The sequence below is a fragment of the Cebus imitator genome, unplaced genomic scaffold (genome assembly GCF_001604975.1).
Source record: "Cebus imitator isolate Cc_AM_T3 unplaced genomic scaffold, Cebus_imitator-1.0 Scaffold128, whole genome shotgun sequence".
Lineage (NCBI taxonomy): Eukaryota > Metazoa > Chordata > Mammalia > Primates > Cebidae > Cebus > Cebus imitator.
Window position 1 is genome coordinate 5224199 of NW_016107443.1, and position 12667 is coordinate 5236865.

The following is a 12667-nucleotide window of genomic DNA, read 5'->3' on the forward strand; positions in this document are numbered from 1 at the left end:
AATTTCATTGCACATTAAAAAGCAAACATTGCAGCCACAGAAAAGAACGAGATCATGTATTCTGCAGGTACATGGACGGAGCTGGAAGCTATTATCCTCAGCAAACTACTATAGGAACAGAAAACCAATTACCACATATTCTCACTTATAAGTGGGAGCTAACTGGTGAGAGCTCATGAACACAAAGAAGGAAACAACAGACGCTGGGGCTTACTTCAGGGCAGAGGGTGGGAGGAGGGTGAAGAGCAGAAAAGTTAACTATTGGGTACTGGGCTTAATTCCTGGGTGATAAAAAACTTTGCATAACGAACCCCATGACATGAGTTTTCCTATGTAACAAACCTTAACATGTACCTCCAAACCTAAAATGTTAAGAAAACAACCAAAAAACACCCCAAAACAAATCTTTGCCCCCCAAACCAAACAAAAACCCCTACTGTTTTATCTAAATGATTACATGCAGTCCTTTCTTAACATTTTTAAAACATTTTGTTATATTTATAGAACAATAAAATCATTTCCACTTGAGCTAAGAACAAAAATCTGTTAATTCATTATATTATTAGAATAAGCAAATTAATTACTGCCAACATCAAATTCATTTTAATTTCTATGACTATCCTATAGAGTTCTACACATAGAGGTGGAATTACACAATGAAAACGTGCTTTACTCTTTTTATTTCCTCCTCACAGCATGTTCTGCTTTAACGATATACTGAGGGAATCAAATATATGGAGTTTTATTCTAGTATCAAGTGAGATTTAAAAATACATGCAAAAATATTTGATAAATGCTTTTTTCTCATGTATGCATTTAGAAAACATAGTTTTATGTATGTGTGTGTGTGTGTGTGTGTATATATATATATATATATATATATATATATATTCTGTCAACAAATCCTCTTAAATAAGTAAAACAAAGCATATTGTAACAAAATATTTTGGTCAAAACTCTAAACAGTATATAGACTTCAAAATAACTCACTCAAAATTCATGAGATTTAGATTTCATGCTTAACTTATCAGAAGGAAACACATCCAAAATAGAAGTGAGTTGACTCTATAACTTCTACTCAGTGGCTCCGTCTACATAATTGTGAAGTAAAACAAACAAAAAACAAAATCTAGAACTGAAATTGGTTCTTAGTCATTATGTCTAGTTATGACAAATTGAGAGAATATGAGATGATTTTCTCCTCTGGAAACCAGGCATTCAAAGAGTTCCAATGACTCAGGATGGGAGTGTACCAAAGAGAAAAGAGGAAAAAAGGAAGCATTGATGCAAGAAGATACAATTCATCAATTCATAACCACACCCTGAACTCCATTACCATAGCATTACAGCCATGATCTCTTTCAGTCTTCTCTCTGCCACTATTGCCCTTGGTACTTAGTTTAATAGATTTTATCTCTTTAGGATGGTGGTGATGAGGAGGGGTATTAAATCACTATGATTTGCTGTGGATTTCCCTAGGAAGGGCCCCAGGGTTCTGCCATGTAAGGGTAACAACTCTTATGTGAGTGTATCTCTTTGTACACAAACACTGCGATAATTTAATGTTATAAATTTCTCAACCTGGTATTATTTCCCTTTGATTATTTTAGGTTGCATCTATATCATGAGAAAGATTTGGGGAAGGTGTGAAAACTTTATTCCAAATCTTAGCTACTCTATAAATGTCTTCCACTTCATAAAGGTTATCTGAAAGAGAAGCAAGGGCAACTCTGAAAAATTCTTCAATTTTAGGTTTGGTCAAACCAACAATAAGTACAAAGAAAAGGCTTCATCTGAGTAACTGATACTTCCAAGACTTGGCCAATTGCAATCTTCTATAGATTATATAATTTACTAGTTAGATTAAAAATTATGGCAGGAGAAAATTCTAGGATGCTTTGGATACCTATCTATGAATACAAAAACATGGTGTATAATTCCACCCTTGTTAAAGCATTATAACACTGGCTTTTAACTCTCTACTGAATTAGGACCAGGTACACTGGTACAGCTCAGCAAAATCGAAGATTGGAAATAATTTGAAATTTCAGAGTCATTGTCACCTTGCCCATTTCACCTGGCTAATTACTTCCTCTCTATTCATACAACCCAAAGAATATATATTCACATTACTGGGAAAAAGAAACTCTCCCTATATTTATATAATGGAGTGATTTTTGTCCTTCTAATTAACCAGCATGAGTCAAATGTTTAAAAGGTTTCAGAAGAAACTGTGCCTTCAATTAACATTCACAGTTTCTAAATTAATCACTGCTGACCTTAACATGCAGGATGTCTTAAAGACATGTTTCAAATAAAAAGATGATAATTTTATTCAGAGAAATCTACTAACTACCTATGTTTCAGAAGCATTTGGTCATTGTTTTTCTCCTATCACTGCATAAGGAGTCCTAGAATTTGGAGCATTAGTTAATCACATCTCTGAATAAAGGCCCTACACATGACCTTGAACACGATAACCATATTGTATTCAATATAAAAATTAATAATGACTCATCATACACTTGGAAAATTCCATACCATGCTCGCTTCAGCAGCATATATACTAAAATTAGAAAGATACAGAGAGGATTAGCATGGTCCCTGTGCAAGAATAACACACAAATTCATGAAGCACTTCATATTTTTCAATAAATGTTCACATCAATGAGTTAGAAAGATCTCAAATTAACAACCTAACATCACAACTAAAAGAACTAGAGAAGCCAGAGCAAACCAACCCCAAAACTAGCAGAAGACAAGAAATAACCAAAATCAGAGCTGAACTGAAGGAGAATGAGACAAAGAGAACCATTCAAAAGATCAAGGAATCCAGGAGCTGTTTTTTTTTTTGTTTGTTGTTGTTGTTTTTTTTAATATTAATACAAAAGACTGCTGGCTAGACTAATAAAGGAATAAAAGAGAGAAGATCCAAATAAACACAATTAGAGACGACAAAGAGGATGTTACCACTGACCTCACAGACATACAAACAACCATCAGATACTACTCTCAACACCTCCATGCACACGAACCAGAAAATCTAGAAGAAATGGATACATTCCCGGACACATACACTCTCCCAAGACTGAACCAAGAAAAAATTGAAGCCCTGAACAGACCAATAACAAACTTCAAAATTGAATCAGTAATAAACAGCCTACAAACCAAAAACAAACAAACAAATAAACAAAAAAACCAGGACAGGAAGGATTCACAGCTGAATTCTTCTACCAGATGTACAAAGAGCTGGCACTATTCCTACTGAAACTATTGCAAAAAATTGATAAGCAGGGAATCCTCCCCAAATTATTCTGTGAGTCCAGCATCATCCTGATACCAAAACCTGGCAGAGAGACAATAAAAAGAGAAAACTTCAGGCCAATATCCTTGCTGAACATAGAGGCAAAAATCTTCAACAAAATACTGGCAAACCCAACCCAGCAGCACATCAAAAAGCTAACCCACCACAATCAGGTAGGCTTTATCCCTGGGATGCAAGGCTGGTTTGACAAACACAAATCAATAAATGTGATTCATCACATAAACCAAACTAAAGACAAAAATGACATGATTACCTCAATAGATGCAGACAAGGGTTTTGGTAAAACTCAACATCCTTTCATGTTAAAGACTTTCAATAAAATTAGGTATTGAAGGAACATACCTAAAAATAATAAGAGCCGTCTAGGACAAACCCACAGCCAACATCATACTGAACAGGCAAAAGCTGGAAGTATTCCCCTTGAAAACTAGCACAAGACAAGGATGCCCTTTCTTGCCATTCCTATTCAACACAGTATTGGAAGTCCTCACCAGAGCAATCAGGCAAGAGAAAGAAATAAAGGTCAAAGATACAGGAAGAGAGGAAGTCAGACTATCCCTGTTCGCAGACAACATGATTCTGTATCTAAAAAAATTTCCATAGTCTTGGCTCAAAAGCTCCTTGAGCAGGTAAACAACTTCAGCAAAGTTACAGCATACAAAATTGATATGCAAAAATCATTAACATTTCTATACACCAACAACAGCTAACCTGAGAGACAAATCAGGAACACAATCCCATTCACAACTGCCACAAAACAAATAAAATACTTAACAATTCAGCTAACCAGGGAGGTAAAAGATCTCTACAATGAGAATTACAAAACAAATCAGAGATGACACAAACAAATAGAAAAACATTCCATGCTCATGGATTGGAAAAATCAATATCATTAAAATGCCACACTGCCTAAAGCAATTTACAGATACAATGCTATTCCTATCAACCTACCAATGACATTTTTTACAGAACTAGAAAAACTATTTTTAAATGAATACGGACCCAAAAAAGAGCCTGAATAGCCAAGGCGATCTTAAGTAAAAACAGCAAATCAGGGAGCCTCATACTACTCTACTTCAAACTATAGTACAGGGCTACAGCAACCAAAACAGCATGGTACTGACACTAACACAGACACATAGGCCAAGGGAACAGAACAGAGAGCCCCAAAAATAGGGCTGCACACTTACAACTATCTGATCTCCCATAAAGCTGACAAAAACAAGCAATGGGGAAAGAATATATGGTGCTGGGATAACTGGCTAGCCATATGCAGAAGACTGAAGCTGGATCTCTTCCTTACACCATATACAAAAATCAACTCAAGATGGATTTAAGACTTACATGTAAAACCCAAAACTATAAACAGCTTGGATGAAAACTTAGGAAATACCATTCTGGACATAGGAACTGGCAAAAATTTCATGACAAAGATGCCAAAAGCAATTGCAACAAAAGCAAAACTGGACAAATGGGATTTAATTAAACTAAATAACTTCCACACAGCAAAAGAAACTATCGAGAGAGTCAAAAGACAACCTATACAGAATTGGAGAAAAATTTTGCAAACTATGCATTAGACAAAGATCTAATATCCAGCATCCATAAGGAACTTAAATTTACAAGCCAAAACAAACCCCATTTAAAGTGGGCAAAGGACATGAACAGATACTTTTCAAAAGAAGGCATGCTTGTGGTCAACAATCATATGAAAAAAAGCACAACATCCTTGTAGTATAGTTTGAAGTCAGGTAGCATGATGCCTCCAGCTTTGTTCTTTCTGCTTAGGATTGTCTTGGCTATATGGGCTCTTTTTAGGTTCCATATAAAATTTAAAGTAGTTTTTCCTAATTCTGTGAAGAAAGTCAATGGTAGCTTGATGAGGATAGCATTGAATTTATAAATTAACTTGGGCGGTATGGCCATTTTCATGATATTGATTCTTCCTATACATGAGCATGGAATGTTTTTCCATTTGTTTGTGTCCTCTCTTATTTTCTTGAGCAGTGGTGTAGTTCTCCTTGAAGAGGTCCTTCACGTCCCTTGTAAGTTCTATTCCTAGGTATTTTATTATCTTTGTAGCAAAGGGCTATTATCCAGAATCTACAAGAAACTTAAACAAATTTACAAGAAAACAACCCCATCAAAAAGTAGGTGAAGGATATGAACGGACACTTATTCAAAGAAGACATTATGTATCCAACAAGCATATGAGAAAAAGCTCATCATCACTGGTCATTAGAGAAATGCAAATTAAAACTACAATGAGATATTATCTCACGCCAGTTAGAATGGCACTCATGAAAAAGCTAGGAAACAACAGATGCTGGAGAGGATGTGTAGAAGTAGGAATGCTTTTACACTGTTGGTGGGAGTGTAAATTAGTTCAGCCGTGTGGGAGACAGTGTGGTGATTCCTCAAAGATCTAGAACCAGAAATACTGTTTGATCTGGCAATCCCATTACTGGGTATATACCCAAAGGATTATAAATCATTCTGCTATAAAGACACATGCACACCTATGTTTACCACAGCACTATTCACAACAGCAGAGACTTGGAACCAACCCAAATGCCCATCAATGATAGACTGGATAAAGAAAATGTGGCACATACATACCATGGAATACTATGCAGCCATAAAAAAGGATGAGTTCATGTCCTTTGCAGGGACATGGATGAAGCTGTAAACCATCATCCTCAGCAAACCAACACAGGAACAGAAAACTAAACACTGCATGTTCTCACTCATAAGAGGGAGCTGATCTATGAGAATACTTGGACACAGGGAGGGGAACATCACACAGCAGGGTCCGTCAGGGGTTGGGGGACTAGGGGAAGGATAGCATTAGGAGAAATACCTAATGTAGATGATGGGTTGATGGGTGCAGCAACCAATGCACATGTATACTTATGGAACAAGCCTACATGTTCTGCACATGTATCCCAGAACTTAAAAGCACAACATCACTGATCATTAGAGAAATGCAAATCAAAACCGCAATGAGATACCACCTCACGCTAGTCAGAATGGCAATTATCAAAAAGACAAAAAATAATAGATGCTGGCAAGGTTGTGGAAAAAAACAGAATGCTTATACACCATTGGTGGAAGTGTAAATTACTTCAGCCATTGTGGAAAGCAGTATGGCAGTTCCTCAAAATGCTGAAAACAAACCTACCATTTGACCCAGCAATCCCATTACTGGGTCTATACCCAAAGGAATATAAATTGTTTTAGCATAAAGACATGCATGTGTATGTTCACTGCAGCACTATTCACTATAGCAAAGACGTGGAAGCAACCTAAACGCCCATCCATGGTAGACTGGATAAAAATAATGTACATATACACCATGGAATTCTATGCTGCCGTGAAAAAGAATGAGATTGTCTTTTGCAGGAACATGGATGGAGTTGGAGGCCATTATCCCAAGCAAACTGATGTAGGAACAGAAAACCAAATACCACATATTCTTACTTATAAGTGGGAGCTAAATGATGAGAACACACGGATACAAAAAAGGGGGAAACAGACACTGGGGTCTACTTGAGGGTAGTGTGTAGGAGGAGGGAGATGATCAGAAAAAATAACTAATGGGTACTAAGTTTAGTACCTGAGTGATGAAATAATCTGTACACCAAAACCCCATACCCCTGAACGTAAAAATAGAAGTTAAACCATCATAAATATTTAGAAAACTCATTCAAATATAATTATATATTGATTCATGTTCAGTAAATATCTAAGAGCACTTAATATGTACAGGTATTACTGTGCTGGAAATACAATGAACAAAAGAGACAAAAATTCCTGCGTCTGTGAAATTTATATTCAGGTGAGCTATACACAACAAAAGTATAAGGAAGTACTGTACACATTCACCCTTCTTATCCATAGGGGATTGGTTTCAGGACTTTCCATGCAGCCCCAAATAAGAAGATGTTCAAGTTCCTTGTATGAAATGGTCTAATATTTGCATGTAAACTACACACATGTTCTCATTTAAATAATATCTAGATTATTTATAATATCTAACACAATGCAAATGCTATATAGTTTTATACTGTACTGTTTAGAGAGTAATGCCAATAAATAAAAGTCTGGGAATCTAAAAACAAAAAGAAAAGAAAAATCCATACCATACTATATTTCATATCACCTGCATTTTCCTGCAGGAAGACAGTGGCATGCAAATTTCAGAATATTCTTATAATTTTCTTTATAAAATGGAATTATTACAATTGTCAGAGCAACCCAAATGCAGGTGGTTTATATGGTTTATATTGACACTCAAACTAAGGAGTTCCTGATGGGAAACATTTTCCACGTCATTTCAAGGATTCAGTGACACTAATGTCTGATTTCTTTAAGAAATCCTACCTCTGGGGAGACTCAAAGATAGAATCTAGCAAATCTTACAATGAGGAAAAATAAAGATTTTCTCACAGATTTTAAAAAAATGTTATCTATGATATATGCAACCAGGGACTTGATGCATTATCTAAAACTATGAACTAAAATGTGTGAGGTAAATAACTTTATCATTTATGAAGCCCTATCATTTCACCTCTTCTTGCCTGTGGTACTGAAGCTAGTGCTCTTCTAGGGGCAACCCTGGGCTCCAGCATCAGGCCATTGCAGGACAGGTCAGCAGGCACAGCGGGCCATGTGGCTCACCTTGAAACTTTGGTCCTATATATCTGACTCTGCTTCTTGAACTCCTTTATTCTGTGTATTGTACTGCTGTTCTCGATGGTAGAAACCTGGTTCATATTTTTCTCTCCCTTCATCATCTTGGATTCTGTGCTACCTATATTGTATGTTAAATTGATCCTAGAACATAAAATGTTGCTGTTTAAAGAAACCAGAAGGATAGCACTAAAATTCTAAAGTGCATAGAGTACAAAGTTTTTTCACAGGGGAAGAAATTATAGCCCAGAAAATGTGTCTTTTCCAAGGTCATACAGTTATAAATAGTTTGTTACAATAAAAGTTCACGTATTGGTGTCCCAATTTCATATTTAGACCTCCGCCTGTTAATGAATTTTTGTCTTCCAGATGAATTAATCCCATGTCAGCTGTTTAAAGAGAAGGGTGAGAGTTTATCTCCACATATTTCTTTATCCTTCTTACACACATAGCCATTCTAAACTATATCCTGCAGACTTATAAAACACACCCCACTGACAGGTTAAATGAAGACAGCCTGAATACTTGCCAATATCAGAGAAATATTTCCCTGTATTAGCATCCATGGGTGTGTTATAAGCATACCACTATATCAAGTGATGATAAATTTCAGGGAGCACTGACTTAAAGAGCCAGTGTTGTGGTAAGAAGAACACAAATTTTAACCCAGAGAGAAAGCAACTTAGAGGCTGGTTGGAACAATTAGCAAATTCTACTAAGGAAACATTTATGAACAGATTAAAATATCAGCAAACTTCTCCATAAAAATACTATTGAAAAAATACCTAAACAGTAATTTGATGATGAAAAAATAGGTTTTCTTTTCTAAGAAGCTCTAGTTTAGGGAACTTACTGTATTTTACCCGTTTTCATTGAAGATGAGAAAAACTGTAACTTATCTTCTCACTGACTGAAAAAGCCATGATAAATTTTACAGATGGTTTATAGCTAGGCCCTGAGTCATAGATTATACCTATAACTGCCAAGGAACTGCAGTTCCTAGGTTTCTCAAAACTCCTAACTACCAAGTATGCCTCCTCCAGTATTCCATGTTACCTCTGCACTGAAGAATTAATGTAATTGTGGTAGTTTATTTTTCAGTAAATATTCACTTCCTCCTCCCCTACATAATATTTAGGAGGAGTATATTTCCATACCTTATTGAGGTTGTACTTAGCATGTAATTTGCAGTAGCCAGTGTTATGTCAGTGCATGTAACTGTGTGCTACTTCAAAATTATGCCTTAAGCAGCATTACTTGTTTTCTTCTCTGGGAGCTTTTGACCTCTGACACCATGAGAAAATCATGCAGGCAGTCCCCTGGCCCAAGCATAAAAGAAAGTGGAAAAGGCCTGATTCAAAACTGTGGCGTGGAGCCAAGCCCAGCTGAATTCAACCTAAATCAGCTAAACTTCAGTTGAATCGCAGATAATAAATTTTTCTTATTGTATGCCGCTGAGATTTTTTTGGTTGTTAGTAGCAGTAGCTGACTGATAGCAATAGTTGTCCCATATGTTATTCCATTTGTTACTTTGTAAATCTTTGCTGGTTTTCCATTTCTATATATTTTACCTTCCCAACCAGATTGAAAGACACCTGTGTAGCTTGATCCATGTTTTAACTTATTTGGACCCCAAAGTATATACCACTATAACCACTCAATATATTCTAGTTGCAATTGCCAATGTTTTCCTTGTACTGTGCATTGGAGTAAGTCTTTACTGTACCATTGACAGCTCTCAGTGACAAATGCTGCATTTCAGTAGCAATCTCAGAATATGTTTTAGAAGCAGAGAGGCTAAGTAACTCAACAGAAAAATCAGTGAAATTGAGCAAGTAGAGAATTCTTCATTTGGGGACATTGCTGGCATTTTAAGATACTTTTCCATTCATGGTAGAACAGTTTTTGCACATAACTGAAAAGGCCATTTTTCTCAAGGTAAAATTGCTGATTTCAAGAGCACATGGTCTGAAAAAGTTTTTATGAAGAGAGCACTATTTTTCCACTGGATTTCTCCATGAATCTGGTATTTAGAGCTGCCCAAAGGCTAAGGGCTGATATATTTGCTATTATGTTTCACAAAAGGGCACAGATCAAGCAGTACAGGCATCAAGGTGACCTTCACCTTCATATATTACATATATACATGTGTACGTTACATATATTACAGGTATGTATTGCACACAATTACATAATTACACTATATGTAATACATGCAATTACGTATATGTAATTATATGTAATACACACATGTAATTACATGTATGTAATTATATGTAATACATGATTACATGCAATATGCAAGTACAGGTACTACATGCATGTAATCACATATATGTAATTATCTGCAATACATACATGCAACCACACATACGTAATTATATGTAATACACACAACCACATATGTGTAATTATATGTAATATATGTAATTATCTATATTATCTGTATGTAATACATATATGTAATTGCCTATTATATGTAATTATCTGTAATACATGCAACCACACATAATATACAATTATATGAAATGCATACATGTAACATGTCATACACTGTTCATGTTGGGAAAAAACAACCCAGTTAGCTTTTTGAGGTGAATTTTCTTTACTCATGTAACTGAGAAATGGGTTAACATTACCAAGTAATAGCAATGCTGCTATAGAATGACAGGTGTTTAGAGTGCTAAAGATTATTTTAAAAGATGTATTAAGGGAGAGGGTAAAACAATCCTAGAAACCCCCAAATTGTATCTATCAGTGGCAGCAGATGAGTGCTTAGCCAGTTTATTGAAAAGATTTAATTACATCTGTTTCTTACCTTGAATGTCTGAATCAATTTGACATACAGCTTAAAGCAATGATTGTCTAAAGAACAAATTCTTCCTGCAGCTAGTGAAATGAGCCCTCCTAACAGTAAGACTTATTAATAGCAAATTAATGATTGTCAAATCTACGGCTTAACAATGACAAAGCTTTTTGGAACTTTCTATGTGACATTTTCAGCTTTAAATCTTTGCCCATTCTGCTCTTTGAAATTTTGACATGTAAAATCTGGACATGTATGTCATCATGGAAGCACTCCTAGTTAAGATCTCTGCGATCTAATTAAAGAGGGGAGAAGATTGAGAAAATAAACAAATAACTTGTTTTCTGTGTGTGTGTGTGTTTCTGTGTGTGTGCTATTCCTCTTTTCCAGTGTTAGTGAGATGCTTTTCCTCTGCAGAATTGCTGAACAAACTAGCAAAGATTCTCCAGGGCTTGAAACAAAAATGAGAGCAAATCCTAAGGAATTTAGGTAACAGATAGGTAAGGTTTTAATTAAAATAGAAATTTAAACCCCTGGCATTCTACAATATTTTAGCTCTTAGCTTTTCACTGCCATTATTGGTTCTTGCTTTGAGATACTGTTAACAGTAGTAATGTTTCAGGGTATTTTGCAGGCTATGGGAAATCTTTGCTTGTTAACAGATTGCTGCAGTTTGTACAAAATTATATGAGAACCTCTCTGACTTTTCAAGAATCCTATTATTTTAAAAACACAGACTCCTTTTCTTGTCATTCGTCCCGTGGGCACTTGGAATCAGAATCTCTTGAAGACAGAGAAATCTCAGTTTCTTTACCACTCAAGTTTTTTTTCGAGCTCAGGAATGAGGGCAAGTCTGAAAAATGTTTGTGGCTAGGCTGGAAATCAATGGAAAACAGGTTATGGTTTTACAACAAACCAAGTGTCACAGATTTGCTTTGTGTTTGGGAGTTAATCTACACTCTCTAAAAATTCTCCAAAAGCCAGTTAAAGCAATTGAAGCAAGACTTTGCCGGGAACCCCCTAGAGAGAACACACTGCTATGTCACACAGCTCTCACAAATGAGTGGGAGAGATTGTCTTAAGTGTGTGTTTTACAACAGATGCCAATTGCTCTGATTCTTGCCATTAACAACTTTAGAATTAGCTTACAAATGGTAATCTTCACAGAGCAGTGACTTTTGTGTGGGAAACCCAGGAAGAAAAGTAGCTTTTCAATTTTTTTTCTCTTTTGCAGCTGAACACAAATGAGCCTGGGAGCCTCTCTGCACTGTGTAGAAAATACAACTATATTCATGTAAGTGTATGTCTGGCATTAATAATTCAGAGAAAGTGATAGTCAAGTGTTGGAGAGAGGCTGGAAATCAACTTTGAAATTATAAAAGTTGAAAGATAAAGTGTTGAAAATTTCCTTAGCCATTTAAAAACTCATATCAACCAGTGGTTGGAAATCAATATTTTGGTGTTCAAATTCTTAACACCTCCATTTCTCTGCTTAATTCCAAATAATAGTCTTGGATATAAAATTGGAATAGGGCTGAAATATTAGAATTTGAGATAGAAAAAATGCTATCGTAGTATATTTTAAAGCTGAGGCCATAAGTAATCATAAAAATACAGGCCGAGCCTGGTGGCTCACGCCTATAATCCCAGCACTGTGGGAGGCCGAGGCGGGTGGATCACGAGGTCAAGAGATCGAGACCATCCTGGTCAACACGGTGAAACCCCGTCTCTACTAAAAACACAAAAAATTAGCAGGGCATGGTGGCACGTGCCTGTAATCCCAGCTACTCAGGAGGCTGAGGCAGGAGAATTGCCTGAACTCAGGAAGCGGAGGTTGCGGTGAG

The 12667-nt window shown here is 36.0% G+C and overlaps 1 non-coding gene across 1 annotated transcript; it reads left to right on the forward strand.

The window, feature by feature from the left end:
- Nucleotides 1-2542: 2542 nt before the first annotated feature.
- On the forward strand, nucleotides 2543-2649 carry LOC119473020. The gene has a single exon (XR_005202189.1). It is a non-coding gene; the product is annotated as a U6 spliceosomal RNA (small nuclear RNA).
- Nucleotides 2650-12667: the final 10018 nt, after the last annotated feature.